General features: G+C 48.2%; 1 pseudogene; it reads left to right on the forward strand.

Annotated features, from left to right (window-relative positions):
- The first annotated feature begins 2,235 nt into the window (after positions 1-2,235).
- On the forward strand, positions 2,236-7,897 carry LOC119437050 (polyisoprenoid diphosphate/phosphate phosphohydrolase PLPP6-like; annotated as a pseudogene).
- Positions 7,898-8,858: the final 961 nt, after the last annotated feature.

Consider the following 8,858-nt stretch of genomic DNA (forward strand, 5'->3'; position numbering starts at 1 on the left):
GCACCTGCTCTTCTTGACCATTGTGCCGTTGTTGTCGGAAAGACTACAAGTGCGTATCCTCGGGTCCAGTTGGTGTAAGAACGTACAGGCCGAACACAACGAAGAGCCCGCGCGTCCCGTCCGCCGTTCTTTATCAGCTGGCAGACACAAACGACGATTCTTGCAAACAGCACTCGGATATATATAGATATATGGCTCAGGAAAACTTTCTGCTGGGCGAGTTGGTTCATACTTGCAAAGGAAATGGTTATGCGCAAACAAAACACGGACACAGTAATCGACACGGACGAGCGCAAATGAGCGCAAACGCCCGATGTTGTGCCCTTTTTATTTTGCGCTCGTCCGTGTCGATTACTGTGTCCGTGTTTTGTTTGCGCATAACCATTTTCCTTTGCAAATATATAGATATGCTCGTGCGCTGCGCTAGACCCCAAGCTGCGTTGGCTGTGGCCGCTATTCTTCGCGTGTACTATAACGGCGTGCTGTAATAGTATACGCGAACATTCAACGAGGCACGCCCGATGTTGTGCCCTTTTTATTCCTGCAGGCAATGAAGCCAAGGAAATCGCAGGGGAAATTGTCTGTTTTATTGCGATAGCAATTATATGGACACTCCAAAGCAGATTTCTGCCGTCGCCGTGAGGTTCCGTATGACGTCAATGGAGATGAAATCGTCGCCGCGCGCCGCCGAACGCTGTTTAATTGTCTGTGGCCATAAACAAAACATTTCCGTGCTACCTGTGACACTAGTTTGGCGCTTTTAGTTGGGTCACTCTTTCGAACTCTCCCCTGCTGATAGTTCCGATTCAGAATTGGCTATAGTGCATCACCATTTGCTTGCGTAGATCGCACTTTATCGCGCGTCCGGATAACAGGGGTGCGTTGAAACTGTATTGATGTACCGTAATGTCTGTCTCTAGAGAGTTGTGCTGGCGCTTATGTAGACGAATTTACACATAGCTCGAGCTGGTGCATGGCATGCAGTTTAAGGCAGAGCGGCGTCGCGCTATCGTTTTTTTTTTTTTTTTTTTTGCTTTTTTGATTAGAGGAGGTGTCGTCCTGAGATGTGGCGAAAGGGGTCAAATGGATTCTGAAGCATAGGGTACAACACTTAATTATATATCTGCCAGTCCATTTTTTTTCTCGTCGATTTCCTTGCTAATAGACTCGGCTTATATCCCTTCCAGTCACGGTACTCCATATGGAGACGCTAATTTTGATTATTCCCGACTATTGACAAGGTAAATACCTTGGACATGGCTCTGCATGTAAGCGTAATCCTCGGATAATTAAAATTAATATCAGTCATTTTAGTACGGTGAGTAATGAAAAACAAGGGTAGTTTGACAGTTTTACTACCAGGTTTGACAACAAGTTCGACGTGTTGCTCTGTATCACTATACCGTTTTTTTAGCTGCACCAAATTTTTTAAATGAGAAAAATATAAATATTGGTCACGATATGTTTGCCATTCGAGTGTACGGATTGGCGGCCTCCAGATACAGAGCAATTTCCGCACTTAACGTGCATTCGGTTTCAAGGAGCTTGCTAAGGGGAACTAATTGTTCGCGTAGCTCCCACATGAACTCCGCTATTCAAAATTTGATCGTTGGGATAGGTAGTGTCGAGGACGGGCCCCAAAGATCTCATTTGCTGTAGCCACCTATTGTTGATAATTAGAAAGTTAATTACCGTAACTTCGCTAATTACACACGTGAGTGCAGAAATTGCTCTCTATCTAGAGGCCGCCAATCCGTACACCCGAATGGTAAACATAACGTGACCAAGATTTATATTCTAATTTTAAAAATTTGGTGCAGCTAAAGAAAAACACCCTGTATACTGTTAGGGTTCCTTCTTGCATAGGAAGGCCTTCGATTCAATATACACCAGCGTGCCTACGTGTAACACATTGTTTTGATGATATAATGCATCCTGTCTAAGAGGTCAATATTAGTAATGAATTATGTTTTGCAATTATAACGACTGACCTGATGAGATCCATGATAGAAGTAATTTTTTTCCCTGCAATGTTTTTCCAGGAAAGTTACATAAACTTGAAGGACGTAAGAACACTCATAATTCGGGACTGAAGGTCTTAGCTACCGTTTCAGTCTTAGTGCCGTTTTCAGTCAGTCACAGATTAACCCCTCCTCTTTCCCTTTCTTTTCTTTCTTTCTTTCTTTCTTTCTTTCTTTCTTTCTTTCTTTCTTTCTTTCTTTCTTTCTTTATCAGAGCCACCAGCAAGATGGCGCCCAACGGCGGCGGCGACGGCGACGACGACGACACCCTGAAAAAAATGGAGGACTTGCCGCCGCCGGGCTGGAAGCGCAATCGGACTGCTGCTGATCATGCGGGGTGTTGACGAGGTCATCTCGTCGCACCTGTTTCTGGCGGCCACCGAGTCTTCGCCGCTGGCCAAGTACCGCGGCGTGCTCTCCATGTTCGAAAAGTCCGCCCACTTTGCCATCTGGTTCGGTGGCCTCATCTTCCTCATGTGGTTCTTCTCCATCGACGTGGCCGTCAGGACGTTCCTCTTCAACGTCTTCCTCGGTACGTTGCCGCTAGTGTCTGTGAGCAGCACCCCGTGTGCTGCGCATCAACTTATATTAAAAAAAAAAAAGAACGGCTGGTTATAGAGGGCCATTTCTATAGCAGCTGCTCTTCCGGGCATTGCGATCCCCGATTCGTGGGCTTCGGAAATGCGGCGTGCACCCTTTGCTCGCCACTAGAGGTGTGCGAATATTCGCCAATATTCGATTCGTTGTTCGAAAGTTTCCAATTCAATTGAGTGTTCGAATTGAATGTTCGCTATTCGTAAATTTTCGAATATCTTTAATCGTCAACTGTGCGTGATCAAACAAAATTGGAGCAAAAGTGTGGTAACTGTGCACGCCGCGCAGGTTGCCTGAAGTCTTCGGCTAAAGCGCTTCAACTCGCGCTCTCCGAAGAGTTCTCGTACACGAACAAATTGCTTATTTGTTCTTAATGCCTCCATTTAATTGTGCTTTTGACTGACGAGAAACGCTTCGTAGTGGGGACTAATGGCAGAAGCTTGCTACCGTTGTGAATATACTATAGCATGTGAACGCCGTTTTATATCGGTACTCATTATTCGAAAATATATATTCGGTTCGCTTCGCTTCTGGGGCTAATTGATTCGTATTTGATTAGGTGTTAAGATTACGATTCGCACAGCTCTGTTCACAACCACTTGCTCTTTGCTACCCTCATCCGGCCACATCTCCCTTTCTTTCTTTTCCTTTCTTTTTTTTTCTTTCTGTTTGAAAATTTCCAGCCTGCAGATAAGTACTGCCCATCGACACGTATTCTGCGCAGTGTGAAAAAAAAAATTTAATCACCAGCTTCTACATTATAAATGTGTAACAGATGCGTCATCTAGAAAGGCTGACACGTCTCGTTCAGGTCAGCTTATTGCGTGACATTCCGTCCGTGTATTCTGTCCAACGCTTATTTCGCGTACTGACGACACACTGCAGCCCCCGACGGTGACCTGTAGCCACTGGACGATCGCACATGGATACAGTGCGAGCCGTGCACAAAGTCTTGCGCCTCGCCTCGGTTATGTCACATGACGTCTCAAGATGCCGGTGCACACCGTGCGTTTTTGCCGTTCCAGTTGAAAAACGACTTGCAGTTCTTGATCCCGAAAAAGCCTACGAAATAATGCACCTGCACCATCTAATTAACTGCGAGCACGAAAGCCATTTCTGCTGCAAACGGCCCATGAACATGTTAAACGCCTTTTTTGCCACCTTTCTATAGTATATAATGTGAGCCTATAGCATATGACAGTGGGTTGCGCTAACTAGGCATCCGCGAGCCCGTTTGGAACGTATACCAGGAACTGCGGACCAAGAAGAACTTGCGAACAGCAAGCGATCTTCTACATTTTCCCCACATAGCTGCAGTAAGCCTGAGAGCTTATAAATAAAAAGTAAACCTCATAGCAGCTCGTTTCTGTCCATGTCAAGTAAACTTGTGATTTCCGCAAAAAAAAAAAAAAAAAAATGGTCCGATCGAGCTACGTCCCCAACCCAGCCATCTGCGCCATTGACGCCGGGGTTTGTTGCACGATTTTCATACCACCTTGGCTGTCAACCTGCGCCCGTAGACGCAGCCGGTTGACGTTGGAGGCGTAGAAAAAGACTGCAGTGCTTCATTATTGTTGAGCCTATATACAGCTATTGGACAGATTCATTTCTGCAGCCCCTGCATAGTCGGTCGCTCAAACGCTTCGAGCGCATGCAACGCTTTCGCTGCTCGCCGCTTCAGACGAACCGTGAATAGCGCCCGCGTGTTCGCCCGCGCAGCGATCGTCATCGACGTGCTCCTGGCTGCCGCGGTGAAGCGTTGGGTGAAGACCGTCGCTCGGCGTTTCCGGCCGTGGGCACGCCGCAAGCTGTACGACCCGTATTCATCTAAGTTGACCTTCCCCACGAGCTTCACCACCCGCGTGGTTCTGGTCGTGCTGATCGTGGTCAAGCGCAGTCAACTCTGTGCCATCTTCAAGGCGCTCGCCGTCGCCTGGGGCTTCGGCGCGGCCGTCTCAAGGCTGTTCTTGGGAAGGCAGTTGCTCGGCGACATCCTGATCGGCGCTGCCGTGGCCTACATAGAGTACGAGGCCGTCGTGGGGTACGTCTGGTGCTCGCAGCGGACGGTCTCCTTTTTCTTCCGAGCCGTCAGCGCTCTCGAAGAGCCGGCGCAGGACCCGTTGGTTTGGTGAAGGTTCCATGGAACGAAGGTGTGACGGTGGTGCCGCAGCGGGCGGGGTGATTTGGGCTATATTCTGGTCTTCTACCCATTTTTTTCTTTTTTTCTTTTTCACCTTTCTACTTCAATAAAAGGTTCTCTTTTGGGACGTGCGAAAGCTCCTGCGGCCCAAATCCAGCTTTGCTGAAACGCCAGGCACTCTTTTGCGTCGTACGACATCTCCGAATTTCGGCGACTCTCGTCGTGTTACCGATAGGAATGTGATTTGAAGAAGCCCGCGCTGTCCGCAGCCCTTCAGCGCCATGGGTCGGAAACTAGCGCATGCCGTATACGTGAAAGGCCACAAATGAAAGTGCATGTGATTGACATTCTTCGATTAGACTGTCGCGCGTGCCTACGGTCGCCTTCTATGTCCTCCTTTGTAACATTAAAAGCTGTGTTTCTCGACATTACATAAAAAAAGTCTCCAAATGCGGCAGTATTTACAGCTCCGTTCACGAATGCCCATCTATTGAGATTAGCAAACACTTATCTCATCAGCCGAAAACGTGCACAGGTCCACAGGAGGGCGCGCATCTCTGTACCGGCTCTTGCCTCAAACATTCTGCATTCATGCCCAATAGGATAGTGCGTAAAGCTTCCAAGGAAGAGAAGTGGTACGCATGTCAATCCCTGTTTGACGTCGTCGACGTCCATACCTTCATATAGGGAATGCGGTTACGTAGTGAAACGTTCAGGTAAACGGTGGATGCATTGCAGCGAACTGCGCCCTCGGACCAAGGCGATAAGTAAAGCAAGCAAGCGTTACATCTTTGTAAAATGTGAAGGCGAACGCCTGCCCGCTGTGGAAGAAGACGACGACGAACGCGCGAGCAGTGGCACGAGTGCGTATCTGTGACCAGACCACAGGACGTGTGCAATCAGGCACGCACTAGGCACACTTTTAGTAAACCGCAACTGTGGAAGCAGCCGTGGCTTCAGGGAAGCGCGCTCGTCTCGCACCGCGGAGGCCCGGCTTAGATTCCCAATTTACCAAATTTTCTTTTCAAGCCACGTATTTGCTTTGTTTACTGGAACGTCCATGAGAAATGTGACGTCAATCCGAGCACCTTCAGGCGTGTTTTTACTCTTTGCGGCGTCCGCCATTTTTCGTCACGGCGCAGTTTTGCCAAGGGCACCGCCAACATAGACACCTAAGGCTTCGCCTCAAAAAAAAAAAAAAAAAAAAAAAAAATCGGAGCGCGAAAGTTCACTGTGGTACTGCATGTCTTTTTGCCCATGTGCGCTCGCCATAGCTTCAGCCAGTACCTTTGCGCGACGCGGCACCAAGCGGATGTTCATAATTGGTTATGACCTAATTGTACCGATACTTCCTCTTCAAGCTGACCGGGTTTTTTTTTCGATGCTTTAAAGTGGCAAGCAATTTTTTTACAATGCCTTTATTGCTTCATCTGGGGCAATCAGCTATAAGCACTTGCGGTCGGTTGTGGAATGTCACATTAGAGAGTTCCGGAGGAAAACCATTTAAAAGATGATGGGCGAGTCGCGTTGATGGACACCGACGCCTTAACTCTTAACGTTGCGGTATGTGGTAAGACTTACGACGATGCGCAGCCAGCTATACGATGCCAGGTAAAATGGTTCGTTCACTCTCGTTTCTCTCATGTTAACTGCTTTGTGACAGTTGCGCCGCTATTTGTACGCCTGCCGTCCACACACACGAAGCATGCCTCCCTCGTTGTGACGAGCTGCTAATGCTTTTCGGCACGTACTCATTGGATGTGCACGCAGTGTCCCTGTCACAGTCTGGGCATGTGTACTGGTTTCGCTTCCGTCCGCGGTTTGCCTCCCGCTATATTCTTGCCTCATATGCCATTTGTGTCATTGTATGCTGATGGGGCGCCAGGGACTGCGTCGCATCCAGCAGCGCCTGGCTAGTGAAACACGCGCTAGTTACGGTTGAGACCGAATTCCTGGCTAAGCGTTGCGGTCTTTCTTCCCCTCGCGCAGCTCTCTTCTTCGACGTCGTGCTGGTGGCCGTGCTGAAGGCCGTGGCGCGGCGCCGCCGTCCCGGCGTGAGCCGCGAGCAGTACGAGCGCGAGCCGCTCTCGTCCAGCCTGAGCTTCCCGTCTGGCTTCACGTCGCGCGCCTTCCTGGTCACCCTGATAGTGGTCAAGCACAGCCACCTGTTCCCGCTCTTCAAGCTGCCCTTCCTGGTGTGGTGCATCGCCGTCGCCATCTGCAAGCTGCTCATGGGCAGGCAGTTCCTCGGGGACTCCCTGGCGGGTGCCGTCTTGGGCTACATCGAGTACCACTGGATCGTCGACCCCTTGTGGTTGTCAGAGGGCGCTGCCTCCCTTTTCTTCAACAGCTTCAGCGCCCTCGAAGAGCCCACTTATGACTCGATGCTGTGATTGTGCGGTGCACGCTGCAAGGGAGAGTACACTTCGATGCCCGTTTATTTTATTTTTTTTTTTTTTATTCAAGGAACTGATCACTTTTTTTCTTTCTCTTCTTGCCTCTGTGTGCGTGTGAGTGTGCTTTATGTATGTGTGTGTGTGTGGGTGTGGATGTTCTGTTTTTTTAATAAAGCGCGGTGTGTGACTAACGGGTTTCCTTTAATTTGTGTGCCTCGAGTTTTTCAAGCAGCTTCGCGCTGCATAAATTATACGTGCACCAGCAGAAGGGCACCAGTGTTCTTCTTCTTCTTCGAGGGAGAGAGAAAGAGGGCAGGCGGTCTGGGAAGGCTGCACGCTAACAAATTTCGGCGAGGGGTCAAGTGCCCCGTGTGCCCACCCATGGCTACGCCAGTGGCTGCGTCTAAAGGTGAACAATCATCAGTGAAGTGTACGTGTCCAACAATATGGGTGCTCACGGCAAGCTTCATTAAAAAATGCATGCTATCCAGGCAGGTATGCATTAATTAGGCATTGTTTACCGCCAGATGCCATGTTTGAGGCCCATCATTATCATTTACGTTTCAGAAATGCGTTCCCAAAATGTGTAATGAAATGCATTGATCTTCCGGTTATTTTTGCGCTACAATGCATAACATGTAGGAGTGTGCGAATATTCGAAATTTCGAATATGAATCGAATAGTCATTGCTATTCTATTCATATTCGATTCGGAGAATTTGTACTGTTCAAGGTCGTATCGGAGAGTTGTTCCTTTTCGAATATAAAGGATGGTAGCACTTACTGGAGTTTCGAGAGAGAGAGAGATTATGCAAATGAGGCCTGGTCCTATAATGACTCTGCTTCAGGAGCGCAGAGGTTATTGCGTAGGCGAACGTACGCCGTTCCGAAAACTTCTGCTCACCAGTCATTCAATGCCTCTCTTTTGAGCAACCAGTGTATACGAATTAGTTGTCTTGATTTAGGCAAATCCATTCAACTGCAGTCTCACGTTATTTGCGTCCCTTTTATCTGCGTATCTGGTGATGAGACGTCTTGTTTCATCGAATCGCCGATAAGTTGCAACAGATAACTGAAGGCTCATTAACAAACTCCTCAGTCGGCCGAAAGTGTATACGGTTGCAAAAGGCACTACATCCATTTATGAAATAATCCTACTTTTTAATCAATACGGGCTGCAGACAAACTTTATTTCAACAGGACAGGTTATATAGTTGGCATGGCATCACGCACACAGTATAGCGCAAAATGCCGCACACAGGCGGCGGCAGAAAATACATCCGAACGGCGCGTCCCTGTCTTTTCTGTCGCCGTCTGTGTGCTCTGCTGTGCGCTCTCTCTCTCCTCCCCATCTTTCATTCCCCCTCATCCCGCTCCCAAGTGTAGGGTAGCAAACTGGTTGTGCTAAACCTCCCTGCCTTTCCTTCTCCACTCTTTCCTTCCTTCGTTCTTGATTTTGTTTAGAAGTGAGCAAATGTTTGGTTCAGTATTCGAATGTGCTTTCCTTTTTTTAAATATTCGATTAGACTATAGGAAATTCTGCTATTCGAAGAATCCTTATAAAATTCGTGTTTTCTGGGACAGCAGCGCATTTTTACCGCAAGTTTAATGCTGCTTATCTCAAAGCCAGTGTTAATTTCAAAATTCGTCCTAAGAGGGAGTGCCTGGAAAATTCACTGGCTTCAATTCGTAAATTGCATTATGTGGC

The sequence above is a fragment of the Dermacentor silvarum genome, chromosome 1, assembly GCF_013339745.2.
Source record: "Dermacentor silvarum isolate Dsil-2018 chromosome 1, BIME_Dsil_1.4, whole genome shotgun sequence".
NCBI lineage: Eukaryota > Metazoa > Arthropoda > Arachnida > Ixodida > Ixodidae > Dermacentor > Dermacentor silvarum.